This window comes from Nothoprocta perdicaria, unplaced genomic scaffold (assembly GCF_003342845.1).
Source record: "Nothoprocta perdicaria isolate Ctin4 unplaced genomic scaffold, notPer1 scaffold_299, whole genome shotgun sequence".
Taxonomy (NCBI): Eukaryota; Metazoa; Chordata; class Aves; order Tinamiformes; family Tinamidae; genus Nothoprocta; species Nothoprocta perdicaria.
Genome location: NW_020455531.1, coordinates 388,791 through 411,419, shown reverse-complemented (window position 1 = coordinate 411,419; position 22,629 = coordinate 388,791).

Sequence of the window (22,629 nt, the reverse complement as noted above, 5' to 3'; positions counted from 1 at the left end):
AAAGGGAAGGGGTGTGCTGTCTTACATTTAGGTAATTGTAAGTTTTGGCTTTGTGGACTTTGAAAGTAATTAAGATGCCTAAGGAAGTCACAGTGCCTGCCTCAGGCAGTACAGCAGCCTGCAGAAAGAATTGGGGACATTTGCATGGGATTTTTATTTTTGCATGGGATTTCTTTTCTAACATTTTTTTTCCCTTGTGGCAGTTTCATCTGCCTCTCCAGTATTTGAGAACACACAGGAGAACTTTAGCAAAGGAGATGATAGAAATTTTGATGGAAGGGTGAAGGAGAAACGTATTAGAAAGTGGGAAAAATTATCAGACTTGAGCACAGCATCTTTATTTGATGGTACTGCAGGCATCCAGAACAAGCTTGCCATGTAGTAACATAGCAGCTCTTATGGTATAGCAATAGATGTGAGAGGTAGCTTCTAAACTTGCAACCCTGACTATAGGTTTTCCCCACAAACAAGGAAAGTCTTATTTTCCTGAAGTTTTATTAAAGTAAACACAGGTAATTGCATTTCTTTCTGAATCACTGCAGTTGTGAATTACATTTCCAACTTCATTTCTACTTTGAAAACTAGGAGAAAAAAATAGCATAAAATTTCTAGGTAGTATATGTCACCAAAGCAAACAGGAAGGAGGCTCACTTTATCGTAAAGGTAACAAAGGATGTCAAACTCTTTGACTACTTAAATGACATTTGAAGCCAGCTTTATTTGTTGCATACAGATTATTTCCTGTACAAAACTAGCTGTCCAAAAAAGTTCCAATGCTACTAAGAAAACTTTTGTAACCCATTTGCAATGGCATCCTGCACTAGGTAACATAGGCTAGATTACCTAACTAGGAAGTGCTAGGAAAATGTTTCTTTTCCGTCAAAAGAGATGTCATGCTTGGGTAAGCTCAGGAAATGCTTCAGGGTCTTCCTAGCTTTTGCAAGGATCATTACTCCAATGCTTGTTTTCTTTGCTCTGGGTTTATCCATTGATGTGGTGCTTGTTCCTTCCTGCTGGAATCCTCAGGTTGCACTGGTTTTTGACTAATTCACTCTTAGTGAGCCAGAAATGAGTTTCTCCATAACCTATTCCATAACCTATGTAAATGTTAGTGATATGGGATTTTTGCTTTAACCAGATTTCCCAAGAGGCTTGGCAAGGTAGGATGAGGTAGTAGTACTCATAATTATTTGCTGTATCTATATGCAAACCTTAACTTCATATTAAGTATTGCTCTGCTTTATGGGAACAGAAACAAAAACAGGAGGGGGAAGAAAGGTCGATGGCAGCAGAAAGGACATGAATGGCAGCACTAAAGAAATATTATCTGCAAATGTTATATGCTGGCCAACAAAGTACAGCCGATAGCTTCCAAGTCCACTGTGAACCTGAAGCGCTAGCAGTGGTCAAAGCAAATTAGGAGTTTTATTAAGGGACCCTTATGTATCATTTTACCACAGCAGGATTACACTGGCAGCCCTGCAGAGGAAGATTTAGTCAGGTAATTCTCATTAAGGGGCAAACCTCTCTGACTTCTGCRGGTGTTTTGCCTGATTAAGCACGAATAACCAATCTCTAAGGTTGGCCCAGCTGAGCTCTAACCTATCTGCCTTTATGCAAGTGAAAGCCTCATATATCAGCTACGACTCATGCAGGGGAGCCTTACCAAGCACTCTAATCCTGAGGGGAAACATTTCATTGCAATGCGCAGCAATTTGCATTCTTTCCCAAAACTCTGCTATTACATTATCCATTTTTCTCTTGATTAAAAGAGATCAAGAAGTGCACACTCACACACTGCACATGCAGGCTTTCTATACAGGAGGCCTGGAATCCACATTCAAATTGGGGCTTGAGGAGATCTGGCAGCTTCCACCTCTTGATGGATTTATGCTGTTCTAATAATAGTCACAATTTACTGATAATTATCAAGGAGAGAAGCTACTGTGTGATTTTTTGGGGGGGAGGAGAGAGGAGAATTTCATGTATTTTCAGAAGTACTTGATGCCAAAGTATTCCTAAACACTCTAGACTCTCTGAGTTTATGCCTGATTTAAATTTTACCTACTTAAGGTCAAACTATGACATTAGCTACACTAATAGATAGACAAGTATCTATCAAATAAATATTTGAMAAAAGGATAAAAAAATGGATCTACACTGGTACAAAGGAAATTTCAGAAGATACGCAGAAATTTTTCCAAGTGCTTTGGGATTCAGGGCTTAGATTATGGTTTACTTAATGAAGACCATCTCCATCATTTTCCCTCTAGGGATGCCCTTGGAGAATAAACATGGGAATATCATTGCACAAGGTTCATCTTTCCTTACTGATGYTCAAGTATGAATAGTCTTTGAGCCCCCTCTACCCTCTTTTCTTTTGCATTAGCACTAAGACAACTGGAGCAATTGGAAAAGGTGACAATCCCTACTCCACTTTCTACAGGAATTTTGGCTAGTCTCTATCTCAGTATTCCATATAAACATGTGCAAGGGCACTTCTTCAACTTAAAGGAGCAGGAMGATAAGAGCGTTGTAGAGTAAATGTCAGCCAGGAACAGCAACAAGCAGAATATATAAGATCTAGAACAAGTCGGTTGTGAAGTATAAAATTGTTCTGAGTATACAGATCAGAATAAGTTTATTTAGGAAGCTGAACGTCCCAACTAATAGCAAAGTAAACAGATGACATTGCATTCCCAGTATTGATTGTTCTGTTGGTTTGATGATTCTCCAAAGCTTTATTTGGGGCTAAAAATCACCTGATCCCTCAGAGATAAGTTCTCCTGCCTCTCCAAACATAACAATACTCACTTAGACATGCAGGCATATCAGACATACATACACATACATGCACAGAAGAGAAAGAAAAAAATAATATCTCTTGTCATCATTTACTTTTCACTAAGTGAGCTACAAAAATTGAGCCACTTACTCTAATGAGGAGCAAATGGCTTTTTTATTGACATAAGTCAGGTGTAAGTTTGACAAACAGTTTTTGATGATGATACCCATTCTAGCAGGGGTTAATAAGTGAATCTTCCTGGAGAGACGATAATTTCATACCASTGGCATGACTTGTTCAAGACGATTAAAGAAGCATCTTTTCTACTTTTATGATCTGGAATGTTTTTCTTACTATTGCCATCTCAAGAAAAACTAACAAGCCTTTCTAATCCAAAAGCAGCTGTGCAGTCAAAYAGAGTTAATAGCTGTAGGAGGTGTGGTATTTCTTTTAGGAGAATATCCAAGTAGGATTAAAGTAAATTTCACTAAGTAGGTATTCATTACAATAGTRGGGGGAATGAGAATCCACCCTTGCCTGGTATTTCAGTTAAAAGGTTCCAAAGATCGTTGTTACAATCAGTCCTTAAATTTATGAATAGAAAATAAGTAATAGTACATGGCATATACATAAGTAGGAAAGGTAAAAAGATACAGCATAGGAACCAGATTTTTTCAAGAACTGTGAGACTTCAAAAGAAGCCTCAGGCATATTGGCTCTTTGAGATTAAGGGAAAGTTGCTCTTTATTGAGCTTTATTTCTTCCTATGCCTGAGCAAAGAACAATGTGCAACTTGGGCCACTGATCGGTGTATTCTGGRGACTTATTGCTATCAGTTACAGAGTCCTGACAGACTCTACTCCTTCCTGCAGCAGATGGAACTTGCTCTGATTTCTAATGCTTTCTAAAATTGCAGAATAGAATACTAATACAAATATAAAATCAGGCAATTGCTTCCCAACCTGCAGTGCTATATGGCACCTCAAAGGAGCCTTACATCCCTGAAGACTGCAAAATTGCATCACTAATTTGTTTCACAAGACACTTGAGCTGCCATATAATTATTTGCTCAGCATACAACTTTTCTTTCTTTTTGTTCTTGAAAGAGCTTGCTAACTCAGGTTACTGCCTCTGAAAAGATTGTTCTAACTATCTTAAGGAAAAAGTGGCAGAGCTGAGCCTAAACTCAATTTTCATTTCATTATTACAGCTATCGTGGGCAGGTCTGTTGATAGAATGGGTAAGGTCTGGGGCAAGAGATGTGAAATTCTCGTTGGACTTGTGCTAACAGCAGTCTTGAGCTGAACCAGCTGTGAACAGTCCACCTTGCTCAGTCGAAGCAAAAAAGTAATTACATCACTCTTAAAAAAGAGATTCTTGTGTTATAACCATWCTGTGCTGAGAAGCCACTTTGCATTGGATTTTTGTTTATTTATTAACTTTTTACTCTAAGAAGAGCATTGGAGACCTAATCTAGAGAAAAAGCTTTTTTAGTCATGAAAGTGGACTCTTTGACAGCAAATATAAGAAAATGCTAATAAAGGGGCAGATTTAGTCAAGTTCTGGGATGATCTGTGGATTAATTCTCCATTTTTTACCTTTATATAGGGACTGACAGTGAATACAATTCTTGCTTTTTGCAGYTTTCTACTTCACAGAGGTAAAAGCCCAATCAAGAAAAGAGGACCAGAAAGTAAGGTAGGTACTTTTGGATAATGGAGTTTACTTGCTTTATATTCTTAGGAAATGGTGCGTTTACTTTCTGAGAATAAGCTAGAGAGTTCCAGGAAACAAAACACTTCTCACTCACTCTTTCAGAGTGTGTGCAATGCCTGAGCTCTCAGCCAKAATTCTATTCTTAAACCATATATATATACACACATATTATTTTAGTTCGCACTACATTTCAAGCCAGTTGATATATCTCTATTGGTCAAAATAAGAACAACCAGTTTGGGCTGCACTTTGTGATCTAACTGCAGGACAGCAGGCTTGAATCATAATAATTTTGCCACATTGCAGTAATGTGCAAAGTTTAATGTAAACCACATCAACCCATAGCATAAACAAGCTGGAAATGATAACTAGTGTGTGGTATCTCACTGAATAACAAATATTAAGAAATAAATATTTTCTTGGAATGTTAGTAGAATTCATGATCTATGTTTTCAATCCTAATTTCAGCTTCTGATGAGATGAATCAAACATTCACATCCCAGCTGCTTCTGAATGTTCTAAGTGGAATTTCTTGGAGCAGTATGAGCAGGTGGTGTTCCCACACAGCTCCAAATAAAGTTTATACATGCTGGGGATGCTGGCTGCCTTACGTGCAAACATAGATTCAGATAACTAGATTTACTTTAAGGCACATATTTGGTTATTTTGGCATGATGCTCAGACATCTGCGCAAGGACAAAGCTCAGGTATGGCGATGTTGCTTGCAGCCTCTACAAAGACCATAATTTTCTGTGCCCATGCCATAGATGGTCTAAGCTTCATGCTACAGAGTGGACAGTTTTGTGTCTTCTGACCCAGGGAAGAACAGTAGGAAACAAGCTATTCCTCCCTCATTTCTCACCAGTAGCACAGTATTCCTCTGTGGTGAGGATACAGGGTATAGAAATGGGGAAAAAAATCGCCTTAGACTAAGTGAGTATCATTCTGAGAGAATTCCCTTCTGTTTAGTTATATGATTGTTCCATTCCCTCTGCTTTATGAAAGTGGTGTGAAAGAGTTAAACTGAGTCAAATATCTGGCTCCTAATCCACAGAATGAAAACTTTAACTAAAGTAATATAGCTTTTAACCTCTACATTGTTTCATGGCCACATGGATGCAGTGTCAAAGCTCGATGCTTGACAGTAGCAACAGTGACACTGGACTGCCAGAGCTCAGAGCAGGAGCTGCTTCTCCATCAACCTCCTATTCTGCTTTTCCGTGTATGTTTCACAACGCTACTATTTAGCAGTGTGACTAGGAGATATATTACCCAAAGAAACAGAGCCAAATATTTGCTTTGAATGATTACAATTACGATGTCCCACCACACCAGTGGTGCTTCAATTATAGTGCACTTATTTCTTGCTCATGAACACTCAGTATTTTTGAGTAAACACAATATTGACTATGTTGGTAACAGTGAACCTACGAAGAGTTTAACGCGCCAAATAGATGCTGCCCTGTTTGAGAGGAATTAGAAAGTTATTATACATCTTTTTTAAGATGCCATGGTCCACAGTAGCCTTTAGGCTAGTTCTCATTGTGATAAATTCCCTCTAGAGACATCAGTGGAGAAATCTCTATGATGGTCAAAAGGCAAGCTATAGCTATGTTCTTGCCTTTGTAGGTTTGAACCAGTATCTGGGATGTTAGAATATACGATCAGTGTGGCTGTTCTTAGAGAGAGGAAGTATTAATAACAAATTCAAAAATGTTTAAAAATATTGTGTCTTTGAGAGAGATAAAATATAGGTAAAGTGAAAATTAAGAAGGGAGAATTGTACACACTAGGACTACGTAAACAGGATAAATGTATGAAAGCATAGATATTTAAAATTCAAAATATAGAATTAAGTCCTCAGAAAGCATATATGGACAACTTAGTAGTTACCAAAGAGATGCTTATAGTCATTTCATCATAGAAATAAAATTGATTAAGCATTATTTCTCATTCATAATGCCATTTTGACTGCTCCCAGTAATCTCCCTGTCATTTGCATGTCTGGAAATAGTATCCAGAACTAGTTGTCTCTTCACCTTCACAGGGATCAAGGTGAGGTTGACAGTTCTGTAGTTCCCTTGGACCTCCTTCTTGCATTTCTTAGAAACAGGGGTGATATCTTCCAGTCCTTAGGAACTTCTCCTAATCATCATGACCTTTCTAAGGTAACTGAGAGTGACTTTGCCAGTCAGCCAACTCGCTCAGCAGTTGCAGGTGCATCCCATCGGGACCCATAAACTTGTATATGTTCAGGTTGCTCAAGTGGTCCCATGCAGGATTCTCATCCTGTCTTATCCAAAGGATGTCTTCTTTTTCCAGACTTCTTCTCACCTCTCAAGGACCTGGGATTCCTGAGGATTCCTAAAAAAGACTGAGGCAAAGAAAAAATTCAGTACCACTGCCTTTTCTGTGTCCTTTGTAACCAAGGCCCCTATCTCATATTCTCTAACCAGCATTTTCTCTAGCTTTCTTTTTGCTACTTATGTATTTGTAGAAGCCTTTCTTGTTGTCTGTGACATCCTATGCCAATTTCAACTCTAGGTGGACTTTAGGCCTCTTCCACCCTGTTCTCAATGCTCTGACAGTGGTCCTATATTCCTCTTCAGTTGTTTCACAGAATCACAGAATCACAGAATCACAGAACAGTTGAGGTTGGAAGGGACCTCTAGAGATCATCCAGTCCAACCCCCTGCTCCAGCAGGGACACCCAGAGCACAGTGCACAGGGCGGCATCCAGGCGGGTTTGGAGATCTCCAGAGAAGGAGACTCCACAGCCTCCCTGGGCARCSWGTTCCAGGGCTCTGTCACCCTCGCAATGAAGAAGTTCTTCCTCATATGGAGATGGAAATTTCTGTGTTTCAAGGAAACTGTTGTTTGTCCTTGCTTCCACCTTTTGTATGTTTTCTTTTTATGTCTGAGTTTTGTCAGATCTTTACTCATCCATGCAGTTGTGATTCTGCTTTTTGCCCTCCTCCCTCCTTGCTAAGTCCTGAGCTCACCATCTCATGATTGCTGTCCCCAAAATTTATCATCAATTCCCCTACTTTTCCTAGAAAACCAGAGAAATTAAGGATTCTGGCTTATCTTAAAAGCAAGATACTGGATGAAGAGAATAGCTAAATATTTCTATGCATATAGAAATGCGCATTTACATCAATCCATCTATTCACACATTTCTCCTAGAGGGAAATCACAACTAAAAATGCCTTGGAAAAAAAAACCCTCAAAGCAATAGAATTATTTTATTAAAAGTGAAAGTCAAAAAGACCTGAGCATAAAACTACAACATTTTTTCTCACTGGTGAGAAAGAGTTAACTCACTGGTGAGTGAGAGTTAACAATTTTCAGAATTGAAGATCAGCAGTTACTATTTTTTCCTGCTTTTATCAGAGGCCTTGAATCATTTGAGGTCAGTTTTCTATCTCCTGATCAACAGGCTGCAGCTAAGGTTCTTGGCTATATCGCATCATTGATTACTGCCATTAGAGGATACTACCAATCTGACAAAATGAACTTCATAAAAAATTTTAAGCCTTATGTTTTCATATGAGATTTTTTTTTCTATCAGTCTAGCTCCTCAGGAATCAACAAATGCAACAAAAAGAGTATCTTTAGCAGTTTTTTGGTCCTTTTTATATTTCCCGCAACAGGAGGGGACTTAAACTCCTATGCTTTGTTCAGTGTGAAATGAAAAAATATGATGTTAAAATATATTTGTGTTTACAACCTCTCTGACTACAAAAATTAAAAAAAGATGTTGTAGTTGTCTTTGTTGACAGTTCACTGAGTCTTGAGACCAGCTGGTGCAGATACCTTGAGATAACCGCATGAGCTCATCAAAAAAAAAAAAAGTGGAAATGTTTGTGATAATAAAAATAATAAAATAATAAAGAATAACCTATTCAGGTTTTCTGTAAAACACACAGAAGTATCACAAAAGTAAACAAATTCTTATCTGGTGTGTCCAGAAGAAAGAGATGCTAATAAAACAGATAGGTTTTGACCAAGGATACAAGAGGATGATGGATTCATAATCTCCTTTATTTTTTTTCTTTATCTGCTGGTAACAAAGCAATTAAACATGATGATAAAGGTCTACCTTATTTTATCTGCTGAAACTAGAAATATTTTCTATCACTGGTGTCTAGAAGATCCAAAACACCTCTCTGCAGTCAGTAATCAGGAGACACACAACATATGGTTACAGAAAACTGGCAACAGAACAGTTTCTCTTTCCCCAGTCAGGCACTCATTGAAGATGCTCAGAGGACTATCAACACAGCAAATACTCCTTCTTGTTGATGCACTTTTTTTGAGCAGTKACCTAGATAATCTCTTGATTAAAAAAAGGCATTTTAGTCACATACCTCATTTATTCAAAATCAAATGTTGAATATGTTTTGTTTAAATTACTGCGTATAACACTCAGAAAAAAACTGAGGAAGAGGCATAAATCTGAAGGCAGGAAAGCTGGCTTTTTGTTTTTCAAATCATCTCTATATTTTAGCCCTGATAAAAATAGTGCATTTATGCATCTTTACCTTCACTTCAGTCAYGTTGTTGAGGTCATTCTATATGTTCATTTGATGCTATAGTCCACAGGAAATACAGTTAAAATTGTAGCCCCATAGAGTGAAATTTAACTCCCACAAATTTTCTAACAAAATATTCTTAGAAAGAAGATTTGCATCTTTCTCCAGTTCCCTTTGTTGTGAATTAGATGCTTATGTAGTTCCAAGTTACAGATGTGAGCTATTATACAGTTCACACAACTTCTTTTTGTCACTGTATTTTAATAAAATGGCATGAGAACATCCTAAAACCAGTCTGAAACAACAAAAATGCTTGTTATGGATTTAACACCAATGTCCTAGGCATAAGGACTAGCAGTGATCCAGCCAAAAAGATGAACAGAYGAAAATCAATCTAAATTTTCATTCTTTTACAATATTTGTGCTTGTGCTGTAAGTATGCCCAAGTCACAGAAATCAAGAACAGACAAATATTTGAGATTTCTATTATGTCATTATATCTGCTATTAATTAGGAAATGGCTTGTAATAGAGCTCTACTGGAGCAGGATAATGATAAAAATTACGGGAAAAATACTCTGCTTCCACAAATTCCAGGTTCGCGAAGCAGAGGTTGTCCTCAGCCCTTCATCAGTGCGTGACTAAAGATGGCTCATTCACTTTGTGGAGATACTCAAGGAAGAGATCTTGGTAATAAGCTAGCTATCTCTTGGTTGGGCTTCATGAAGGAGATTTGGGGAAGGTTTATATAGTGTATGTCCGCTATTTCTTCTATTGTAAAAGTCTGTGAAGTAATACAGGAGAGGAGATTACAGTGGGTCCCTAAAAGCAAAGAAATGAAAAAAAAGGGATAGAAGGAAAGAGCTCTCTTACCTTCCTTCCATTTCATAAATGGCCCAATCTACCCCAAGGCAAAGTTGTCCAGGTGAAATTCTCCTGTTGGAATACACACTCAGGCAGGAAATATTCGAGAAGGGTGATACAAAGTACTGAAGTGGATAACTTTTCAACCACTTCTTAACTGAAACACAACATCTGACTACAGCAGTGCAAATAGCTCTAGTATTTGCTAACACACTCAGCATGAACAGAAATTTGAGGTGTTAGCACATGACATAAAGAAGACTGAAATCATCATTTATTTTACATAAGACTTCCAAATGGTATAAACACATTTTCTAGCCACCTTTCACCTTTTAAATAATAGGAATAATATTCCTCTGAGACTATTGGCAAATGTCTTTTCCTTGCAGTTCCCCCAATCACTTTGTAACATCTTGGAGCCTAAAGAGCGGAGCTTCTTTATCGGCTATACCAAAAAGATTAGAGTTTAGAAAGACACTTTTCTGTAAAATGTTCTGTGGTGCTTTTCCTTCTCTCCATTCTAGTTTGGAAAAAATAACAGATTTTCTCTTAAATTTTTTTTTTTTTTTTTTTTTTGTATGTATGTGTATACTTCTGTGCATTAACTTATTCTTACCCCATTGGAGAAGGATAGCAATAACTGTGTACAGTCATAAACTTTCCTCCATGAATTAATACAGCAGAAAAGGATGTCACTGAAAGAAAAAATAGTGGCTAAAATAATGGTAAAACAGGAAAAGCACTGGCTACCAGCTCTCTCAAAATTGAAAGAACTTTCAAAGCTCTCCGAGCAAAATTGAGACAAAAAGACATACACACCACAAGTTGAACTACAAGGTATTTGAGAAAATGAAAATTGAGAGGTTTCTTTGGGGAATCCTAAAGAGACCTATTCTAAACTTGATGATATTTAGGACTTTCATTAATTTCTGGAATAATTGCTTGTAAAAGAAGAGAAAACACAAAGCGATATGTGTATCATTTCTGTGTGACATTATAAGCCGTCACTTGTATTAGCAGAGCTGGTCAAAGGTCTGTATGAATGACATCATGCAGAAACTTCAGTCTGGCATAAACTCAGACTTTTAGAAATAAACTATATACTCCACATTTAGAGCAAGAATTACTAGAGTAACAATCTAATGAAAACTGGTATTTCTGAGGAGGATTTGAGTCCAGTTTTGTTATCTTCATTTCAGGAGGGATATTGTCAAAATGCAAGGATTCTAAAAAATGGTAAAGAAATGACTTCAGGTCTAGAAAACCTACTTTAGGGGAAAGCTTAAGTGTATTTTTTGTGTATTTCTTTTATATAAAAAAGGTTAAGAAATGAGGTGACAACAATCTAAAATAACCTACATTATTTCTTGTAATGGGGTCTTTAATCTAGCAGATAAAGGTATAATAGGTAGGAGCTAAAGCTACACAAATACAGACTGAAAATAATCTCTGATTTACAAGTCTGAAGGGAATTAGTCATTGAAAGAGATGTTGTGGTTTCTCTGTCAGAGAACTCTCCATCAAGAAGTTTATCATAATTTGTATCTTAAATTAAGGCATGTATCTCGATTCATAGTCTAATGAAATAATATATTGATTTAAAGAATATGTGTGTGTTTAACTCTGAATTTAAGTGATGATGGACACTAGTCTGAACTACCCTAATATTAATGTACAACATCTATATTACTCGAGTAAAAAATATTTTTCAGTAATTTTTGCATAAATCCAATAGATTCTGTTTAACTTTAAATACATTTGATATTTTTTACTTAAAAATACATATTATTTAAATTAATATATTATTTCATTAGAGTTAAAAACTGTCTGCCTTGTATGATGAATATAGAATTAAATAAGTTCAAATATAAGTTTCAATATATATTATATATTACATATCATTATGAAATTTTATAATATTATATATATTTATATTATATATATATTGCTATATAATATATATTATCAATACATATAATATTCAAAATATAATGTTTGCTTAACATACTAATAGCTTTGCTTTGACCCAAACAGGAATATCTCTGTATTTGACTTTGCAAGTATCATAAATATCACAGTCCTGTTAAATCTGCAGAGTACATATAACTCTTTCAGTGACCTTGAATGGTCCTCTTGCTCAGCTTGGACTGGAAGCACCTGGGCACTCAGTCAGAGCCCAACAATTAAGTTTCCACACTGCAATCCAGAGTGATAAAGCTTGTGAGCTTGTCTGATCCCAGCATTCTTTGATGTGGGCATTACTCAATTTTCAGCAGCTAAAATTGCACGCTAACTTGTACATCTGATAATTATTTTGGAAACAGAATAGATTTGATTAAATCAGGATTTTTGTCAGGTCAAGGTTATGCTGATTGTCGTATTGGTGGAAGAGTAATCAGAAGGAAAATCGGTGTCCAAAGAACATTCATTACCATTTCAGGAGTTGTAATAMTTGATTTTAAAGATTTGCTAAATATAAATGAATGTTTTAATTTTCTGAGTATTAGGGCAAAATCTCAGAAAGCCCAAATCCCATAAAAAGACACCGTTTCATCCTCTCCATTTGGGGTGCTAAAATARTGAATAGATCTGACTGCTTGTTTAGAAGAATTGGAACAGTTATTGTATTGGAACAACAGATATAAAAACACACTATCCCACGCTCCCACTTTTCCCACTATTTGCCAATTTGTAATTACAATATGTAAATACCCAGCAGAATGGGTCTTTGGTTAATCAAATTGATTTAATTGCTGAATCCCCACAGATGAATGCGAACAGAGTCTTCTCTTTTCTCATTTTTGTTGGCAAAATATAGCCACACAAATGATAAAAATTCCACCAGAAATGGGAATGAGATTTGAATAAGTTTCTTATTGGAACACTGTTAGAACACCTGTAGTCAGATTCAAAGGACTTTAAAAGGCAATTCCCCATAATTTTAGAGCTGTAAATTACAGCATACCCCGGAGATACTGAATTAATTAGACCTTTGTAGATTATCAATGTGTATATGTCTATCTTCTATAGAAATCTGGTATTGTTTTTCATTTTCTGAATTATGCTATCAAAAGAGCAGATATAGTGACACAAAAGAATATGTTGCAATAGGTTCATCAGGTATTATAGTGCAAATATAAAACTCTTGTAACTGTTTTTGTTAATATCACATTTAGCACTGTTCACTGGAAACATGTCATTATTCTGATGGCTTTGGTGGATTACTGAATTATATACTCTAAAGAAAGAAAGCTTTATGATGTCCTTGACAAAATACTTGGTCTTTCAAATTTCATGGCTTTGTGAACTAGCTTTTGGTATGCTTTGGATATATTTGTGCTACAGGACTGAAGCAAGGGAGCAAGTCAGTTCTTTAAGGTAAGTGTAAGATTTTTCTTGGTGCAGTCTTTATATTGCGGTGAGACATGATGTTGTATTAGTCATTGTGAACCTGGTTTCTTCATAAAGAAGGTTTGAGAGTGCAGCCTTCCAGAGGTGCTAACCCAAATGATGTGGCTACCAGAATCCCTCAGCATGCCTTTCTATGCAATGGGAGTAGACTACTGGAGAAGTATCTGTTGGTAGCATTTGGAACAAATTGAAATAAAAGTATTTGATAGGGATGCAATGGGAACTGATTACTACTTTTTTGTCATCAGGCTCCCAAATGTATCTGAAATTTCATACCAGTGGAGGTATCYAGGCTTAAAGCTTCAGAGTCACATAAGAAAACTGATCCTAGATGTTACCAGTCCCAGTTGAATGCTATGACAACTCTTGAGTTGTCATACATGGGAATACATACATACTACATACATGGGAATAGTAACAGGACTGGTGCACTGGTGGTACATTTTACATTCAGCTGTTCTCTAAATGAAGCCAGCTGTCACTGTGTCCCACAGCAGAAGTATCCTGAGAGACCTTGTGAGAATTAGCTCATCAGAGTAGGTTGAAGGAATGTCTTRTCTTGATCAGGTTTAAGCACCAGATAGTTTTTTTGTTTATTTGGTTCTTTTTCCCTGTTAGTTTACTGTACTGCTTCTAATTCCTTAAGAATTAATAATTCTAATATTGTTTTGGAAACAGATATTGTTTCCAAAGATTGTTTTGTAATGCAGATATTTTCTTTAATATGAGCTGAGTTTTATTGACCAACAGCTTGATTTATTTACCTAAACATAGGTATCAAATGTCATTTGAGATGCCCTGACATCCTCCCTGGACAACTGCTAGTGATCCAGGAAAGCACGTRTCTCCCACAGGTCCTGGACAACTGCCAAGCTTGAACAGGTAGCTTAGATATTCATTTGATGGTATGGTTTGATATTTGAGCAGAGTTCTGGACTTCCTTCGACTATGAGAAAGGTCTAAACACTATCTCACTCATRGGCACATTTACATAAGTTAATCTAGATGTCTGAAGCTGAAAGTGAACCCCACTCATAAACCTCGGGGGTTAGCTACCAAATAAACTAGTGTTGTCAGAATTAGTTTTCAGGTTTGGCACTGGTTAAGTTCTATTTTAAGGCATCTGTGCCCCTTTTCCACTCCGTCCCTAAACTCTTGCAAAAAGCTTCATCATTTCAAAACTACCCGAGCCTAGAAACAGGTTAACAGAAATCATTCAAATCTCAAAAATGTTGCCATTGCTAACTTTCAATTTCAGCAGTTCATGAGCCTACGGATTTAAATGCTCACTATACATTTCCTTAAGTCTCAGGATAAAACTGCTGCCAGATTTCAATTCTAAACAAAATAAAATTCTTTACATTGCTTTTGTATTTGCTTTGTGCAATAACTACCTTTTCAGTGTATTACTAAACTCAATTAGAAATTCTCACTTGGCAACTATGTGCTGCAGTGTTTTGCTGAGACTAATGAATAAGGTTTCATAAAATCAGCTTGTGACCATGTGATGACTATTAAAACTTATAAAACCCTTACCAATTATCATGAGGAAATCTGCATGCTCTGCCAGTGTTATAGGGTGCGTTCTGAAGGAAAGTACTTCTAGCTCGTCGGTCTCGCCTGCTCATGCTGGAAAACAGACCCAGTTTTAAACAGACAGATGGAAATACAAACTCCTAATATTCCTACTCCATTTTGTGCAACAAACACTTTTAGAGAAATTACATTGACCTTGAAAGATGATTGCACTGCGCCCTGCACTTTCACTTCTTTCTTTCATAACTCACTTTTCTATCATTTTCCATAGTGTTTTTTTGTAAAAGTAAAATTCTTATGTGACATTTTTTACACTTTAATCAACTAAATATCACACAGTCTTAAGACAGTTTTATTTCAAATAAATTAGCAATTTTTAGAAGATTTTCATACCTCCTTTCCCTTCCACCTTACTAGTAACACAGAATATTACTACATGTTTTCAGCCTGGCTGCTAATCTTTCTCTTGACTATTTTCTACCATTACAGTTGGTGTCTCTTCTAGCAATACTCAGAGTAGACTTCTCACAATTATCATCATTCTTAAGCTTTTTGTTAGCAAATGGAGTATGTTATCAACTTGCTGGGCATTATTTCAGAGTAGCATATTACAGTGCTGCTGCAGATGTTGACAGCTCACTGCTCTAGAGATCAACAGAAATGCAGGTAACATCTGACTTAACACATGYTTTATTTTTTCTGTCAAATCCGTTCTGTCAAATCACAGAACGGTTGAGGTTGGAAGGGACCTCTAAAGATCGTCAAGTCCAACCCCCCTGCTCCAGAAGGGAAACCTAGAACACRTGGCACAGGGTGACATCCAGGCAGGTTTGGAAGATCTCCAGAGAAGGAGACTCCACAACCTTCCTGGGCAGCCTGTTCCAGACCTCTGACATCCTCACAGGAAAGAAGTTCTTCCTCATATGGAGATGGAATTTCCTGTCTTTCAAGTTGTATCCACTACCCCTTGTCCTGTCATTGGCCACCACCAGGAAGAGTTTGGCCCCCACCTCCCTACATTCATTCTTCAGGTATTTATACGTATTGATCAGATCTCCTCTCAGCCTTCCCTTCTCCAGACTAAACAGGCCCTGCTCACTTAGTCTTTCCTCATATGAGATATGCTCCAGTCCCTTAATCATCTTTGTTTCTCTCCACTGGACCCTCTCTAGAAGCTCCACGTCCCTCATATACTGGGGAGCCCAGAAYTGCACCCAATACTCCAGGTGAGGCCTCACCAGAGCTGAGGAGAGGGGCAGAATCACCTCCCTTGGCCTGCTGGCAACACTCCTCCTGATGCAGCCAGGATCCCACGGGCCTTCTTGGCTATGAGGGCACTGCTGACTCATGGTTAACTTGGTGTCAACCAGGACTCCCAGGTCCCTCTCTGYGGAGCTGCTCTCCAGCAGGTCGACCCCTAATCTGTCCTGATGCCTGGGGTTATTCCTCCCCAGGTGCAGGACCCTGCACTTGTCCTTGTTGAMCCTCATGAGGTTCCTCTCTGCCCAACTCTSCAGCCTGTCCAGGTCCCTCTGGATGGCAGCACAGCCCTCTGGAGTGTCAGCCACTCTACCCAGCTCAGTGTCTGCAAACTTGCTCAGGGTGCACTCTGTGCCCTCCTCCAAGTCATTGATGAACAGGCTGAACAGTGCTGGGCCCTGTACTGACTCCTGGGGGACACCACTGGCCACAGGTCTCCAACTGGATTCAGCCCCATTTATCACCAACCTCTGAGCTCTGCCATCCAGCCAGTTCTCAATCAACTTCTCTGTCCACCTGTCTAGTCCACACTTCTGGAGCTTTCCTATGAGGATATTATGGGAGACAGTGTCAAAGGCCTTGCTGAAGCCAAGATAGACAACATCCATAACTCTCCCATCATCCATCCAGCCAGTGATCCTATTGTAGAAGGCTATTCAGTTTCATTAAACACAACTTCCCCTTGGTGAATCCATGCTGACTACTCTTTTCCTAACACTCGATGTTTTCCTAATACTCAATTCTTTATATAAGCCTTGTTTTACTGCTAATCTACGTTAATGTCTTTTTAAATGTCTTATTCCCTCTATATATATCTTCATCTCTTGCCCATTTTATCTGATTTAATAGATAGCAGGATTAATATTCTTACTTTGAGTGGCTACATGTAATCTATTCATAGTAGATTTTTTAAAGGAAACAAATACCCATTTTTAGCACATGATTCACTCATTCTCACCTCTAGACTTCTAAAGTAAGTCATATGAATAACACTCTAAAACACATTGCTCTCCACGCACTGTAAAGGAGCTTATAATCAAAAATAAATATATAAACACACATATATATATTTCCGATGTCTATATCTACAATGGAATAAGAACAACTTATGTGAGGAGGACATCAACATCCATGTGAGGAAGAACTTCTTTACTCTGAGGGTGACAGGTCCCTAGAATGGGCTGCCTAGGGAGGTTGCGGAGTCTCCTTCTTTGGAGATCTTCCAAACCCCCCTGGATGCCACCCTGTGCACCGTGTTCTGGATGTCCCTGCTGGAGCAGGAAGGTTGGACTAGATGATCTCTAGAGGTTCCTTCCAACCTTAACCATTCTGTGATTCTGTGATGAACATAAACTATCTGAAATAAATCATGTCTTTGATACTGAATCTAGTTCAATGAAGTTCTGATTTTGCATGCAAGTGAATCCCATAAAAATAATAAATAACAGCAGTAATTTTAGTGTGTATTCCTTCATACCATGTTTTGCTTTTTCCATCCTGATGCAGAATGACTGTAACTTCATGGCTATTTTGTGTTTCTACATTTTTGAGCTTTCATTGTCCACTGAATACTGTAACACCAAATGTATTGTGTTTCACCTAGTGTCATTTCAACCAAGTATTTTAGTAGTATATTCTAGGTGCCTACAGAAATGGAAACATCCTAGCCATAAAAATAATGCTCATGAAAAGCTATTTAGGAAAACATTTAGTTCTGTTTAGTATTTCAGAATGAAGATGTGCTGTATGAGGTATTTTATACATGCAAATGCTTCATTTTCTTTTTTTAAGTCTTTATAGTACTATTTGTTTTCAAATGAGTTCTGTGGTTGTTTCAGACAAGGAATGCAAAAGACAGGGTATATTTCCCCATTCTGTGGTTCACCATATATTTTTCTTCAATAATCATTCTTTGAAGATATGAAAAAGTTTAATTTCACAATACAATTATTTCCCTTTTCAATTTGTGTATTGACTTGTGTCAATTTTCTAAAAACAAATAAGTTTAAAAAATACAAATTTGGCACAGTATGAAGCTATGCCAAATAATGTTCACATGGAAAAAAACRCACAGGATCCAAACCACTGACATTTATGAATCCAAAATTTAAAGAAATACCTATGTTTTTACTTAAGCTTGGTTGGGTACCACATTCAGAAATTTCTGACTTGTTGGTAACATAATAAAGTATAGATTATAAATGCTTCTCCCACTCTTTTTTTAACCAGAAAATAAAATATCTGATACCAACCCAAGCTATTGTTAAGTTTCAAAGAAGAAATAAAATAAGAAAGTTATTTGTCAGGAAGAGTCAGGTTGTAGCAGTGTGAAGATCTGCTATGCCTAATCATCATCTTAGGCAAACTAGAGAAGCACCTTTATATAGTGCTTACCTGCTACAATGGCAGGAAACCCTGGATCAGAAAGCAATAATGTTTCTTTTGCAACTGTTTTTTCCTGCTAATTGGGTCTGTCGGATCCCAAAGAACTCCAAATAGGACAGTTCCATTAATGCCCATTAATCCATTGGGAATCAGGGACTTATGATTCAAGAAAGTAGAGTCCTACTCAGGTAATGAATTTCTATTGTTAGAGAAGAGGTTATGATGACACCTAAAAAAGGCATGGTTTATTTTTATTGAGCTTTCTTCTGTTGTGATTGAAAAAATGTGACCTGTTATTAACAGGATTTATCTGTCAATTACTTGATAGAATAAATCTACTTCTTTGTCAGAGAAAGTTTTTTAAGTATTGTCTCTTCAGGAAAGTACATTTGTCTTTTCAAATCCAATTTTTCTCATATGTTGAAAGGCCATTTATGCCATAGAATTTTGCTCTATGAAACAAATGGCAGTTAAATCCAGACCAGACCTTTTAATCTTCAGAGTCCACTGTCATATGTAGGACTCTTGTCAGAGCTTTTTGGACAAAATCTCACACTCTTTCCCTTCATATTCCAGGCAACTCTGATGTCCAAAAAAAACCTGGGAAAAGGAATTATTTTACCAGTTGCCCAGTAAAAACTCCTTGAAGTTTTAAAGGAATATATCAGGGACACTTCACATTTTCATTCTCTCATTTCTTTTTCCTCTCTCAATTTGTTATGTTTGGCCAYGTTGCTAGGTCTGTTCTACTTCTGTCCTTTTGAATTCCAGGAGACCTAAAATTATTACTTAAGATCTAGAGTTTTGTCAAAACAGTACAGCTGAGTTAATCTTGTTTCTTGTAATAAATCTATTAAAAATTGAGATTTGGAGAAAGAACTGATATTGTGAACAGTAGAAACAAACCACTGAGGCAGATTTTAACATCCATGGACTGGCTAATTTTTTTTTAATAAACGATCATCACCATCTGGGATGTTGTCATTTCTAGACCTAGTAGCCACAGAAGAAAAAAATTCCAAGAAAAATATGACTGCCAGGGATGCTGATGATTAGATGATTGCTTTTAATCATCAGATTGGGTGATTTTTCTCAGGATTTATACCACAGTTACTAGCAACATGCTGATTTTTAAAACAGAAGACTGCTAGGAGCAAGTTCATAGACTTAGGGTGATTCTCTATTCCTAAATATCTGAATACTTTTATCTACAGATATATCCCAATATTCCTAAGATTTCCTTGTTCATCCATAGAGCTTCTCAGAGATGAAAGGTAGTTCTTGCCTGCCAGATGAGCAACACAGGTTCATCTGAGTAAGGCACCACAGGAGAGGACTGTGGTATATTACTAATACCTCTGAATTCCTACCCCAGAAAACAAAGTCAAATATATTGTGCATGTATTTTACTGGACAGAATTCTATTAAGACACGCACATCAGGGTCTGGCTCCTTGCGATAGGAATGTAATGAACCAATTAACTTCACTGGTGCATTGTCCGAATAAAAAGTGCAGGATTGGGATTCTGTTTGGGAGAAACAAATGGCTTTACCTCCCCTTTGCCAGCCAGAAATCTGCCTATCAGGAACACATTGCTATTAGGGGTAAAGAAAGTATCTTGGCAAGTATAAATACTCTCCAAAAGGAAGTCCTTTAGCCTCTTTGAAGAGAAATTTCAGCGCTGACACAACCAAGACCACAAGAGCATCCACAAAGATTCTTGAAATTAATCCTTCCTGATTTAAAGTGGAAGACAGCAAAATTTTTATTGAATCATCCAACTACTCTTAAATTATAATGTGCTCTACTAGATTGCAGGTCAGTCACACCAATCTGGAGGATATTATTTTCTTTTTCCTTCCCCCCCGCTACTTATTCTTTTCATTCCGACAGCACTATTGATGAAGACCTCAGGAAAAAATACCAGCGTCCAAGGCACTTTGATGGCCTTTCCACTGTGTAATTATACTTACTCTTGATAACACTAAAGACATGCCTTATTGGTAGTGGCACAGGCTGCTTTCCTTTTCACAGAGAGATGGATTGTTTCTGCAGGCCTTGATGGCCTTCAAATTATCTGAGCACAGAAAAGAGAGCAGAGTGAATTTTATTTTAACTCATTTTATTTCTAAATTTATTTCCCAGTAGCTAGAAGGTGATGACTGCCCCAGCAGTCAAGTCAATTGTTATCTGTGGGACTTGATTATGTTTAGACCCAGTCTCTCATTTTGAGCAAGACACAGTTAATGAGGAGAGAAATGAAAAGTGCATTGAGTCACAGTGTGTTTGTGGTAATTTGTGACACATTCACTCTACTCAGTTCTTTGTTTATTCCTTCCCCCCTCCATACAGGTCCTGTAGAAAAAGGAACAGATAAGCGAATTCAGTGGTAGACAGTTAAGGGTGTTGAAAGTAATGAATCTATATCTCTCTATCTCCTTCCCCATTGTTGGCAGTAATTGGAGCAGTGTTCATCTATACAGTAAAATGCCAGTGAAGCCCATCTTAACGAAACATCTTTTTTTTCCATTATTTTGCAACACATTTTTCATTGACACTGCTAGTTTTTATTTTCAGTATGTGTCTTTTTTTTTTTTTTTTGCATGCTCTTTGCCACTCTTCTAAATAATAGTCCATTAAACAGTTCACAGTGTGTGTTCTGTAGAAATCTAAAAAAGTGATTGGATGATACTAATTAAGGAGAGATTTTGTTTCCACTTACTGCAGATCAATGGTGGGTTACATTAAAGCTGCATTTTTGTGATGAGTTTAAACACAAAAGAACAGCTGTGCTAAATACATTTTTCAAGGCTTACAGGTAGGTCAAATAAATCTTTCTTTGCCTGTCTATTTTAAAACTACAGTAAACTGTATGTAAAGAATAGTAGTAAATAAAAAGGCAAATTTCTCACTGCAAATTTTTTTTTGCACYTGTGGTAGCAGAAACTGTTAAATTGGGAATGCCAATTGCAATGCATTGAGATCCTGTTGGCTTTTAATTTACTCTATAGCCTACTATGCATTAATTTTAATGAGACTTTTTTTCTTGTTTTCTACAGTTGTCACTCTAAGGTATCCCTTCTCTGATATATAGCAGTGTTATGTACCGGGAAAAGATGTCTTACAGAGAAACCCCTTCTTGTATGTGAGCATACATTTCCTTCCTTAATCCTAAATTATTCCAAGCACAAAATTTAAGAAAAATCTCCATACGGAGATATCTTCATATGCAAAAAAGACTGGCAGCATATTCCAGTCAGATCAATTAAAATAAAAATGCGCTATTCGTTGTCATTCCTTGATCAGCACAAACAATGTTCAGAGGAAATTCACCTGGTTGCCTCCAAGTAACATAATGAATCCTGAGCATATATGACAAGTAACTAAAAGAGAAAATGCTTCTCAGACACTTGCTGTAAATATTAAAGGCACAAAACTATTTTGAAGTCGTTTCACTGACTATTTTAGAACTGTAATTAATTTAGCATAGAGTCCTATATAAGGGAGATTTAGGGACCTTGTTTTTACTCAGATGATTTCAATACCAAAAACAGAGCAGAACTGTATTTTGCACTTTTCTTGAATTAAAACAATCTAGATCCACTTTCTGGAGGTCTTCAAAACCCACCTGGATGCCACCCTGTGCCACATACTCTAGGTGTGCCTGCTTGAGCAGGAAGGTTGGACTAGATGATCTCTAGAGGACCCTTCCAACCGTAAATATTTTGTGATTCTGTGATTCTGTAAATCACCCAGTATATGAGGACAATAATGAAATAATATTTGTGTATTGTGGTCTAAGAAAAGGCTGCTTTGATTTTGCAAACATCAAGATTACATACAGATTTTATTTTATCCAACCAAAGTTTATAGAGCAAAACATTGAAAGAGTTTGACTTAGGTGCATATTTATTATTTTAAGTTTAACTGTTAATTCAATATTACATGCTATCATATGCTTCAATACTATCAAATCAGCTTAAAATAAGGATTGGTTTTCAATTCACAAATTCTTTAGGCCATATTTTAGTCTGTGTGCTCTCAAACTCTGAAATGCAATTGTGCACGCAGAAAGTATTCCTGCCAAGCTCCTGGAGTATGCACTTTTCAAACAGAGATAGATTTGTGAAGACTTTA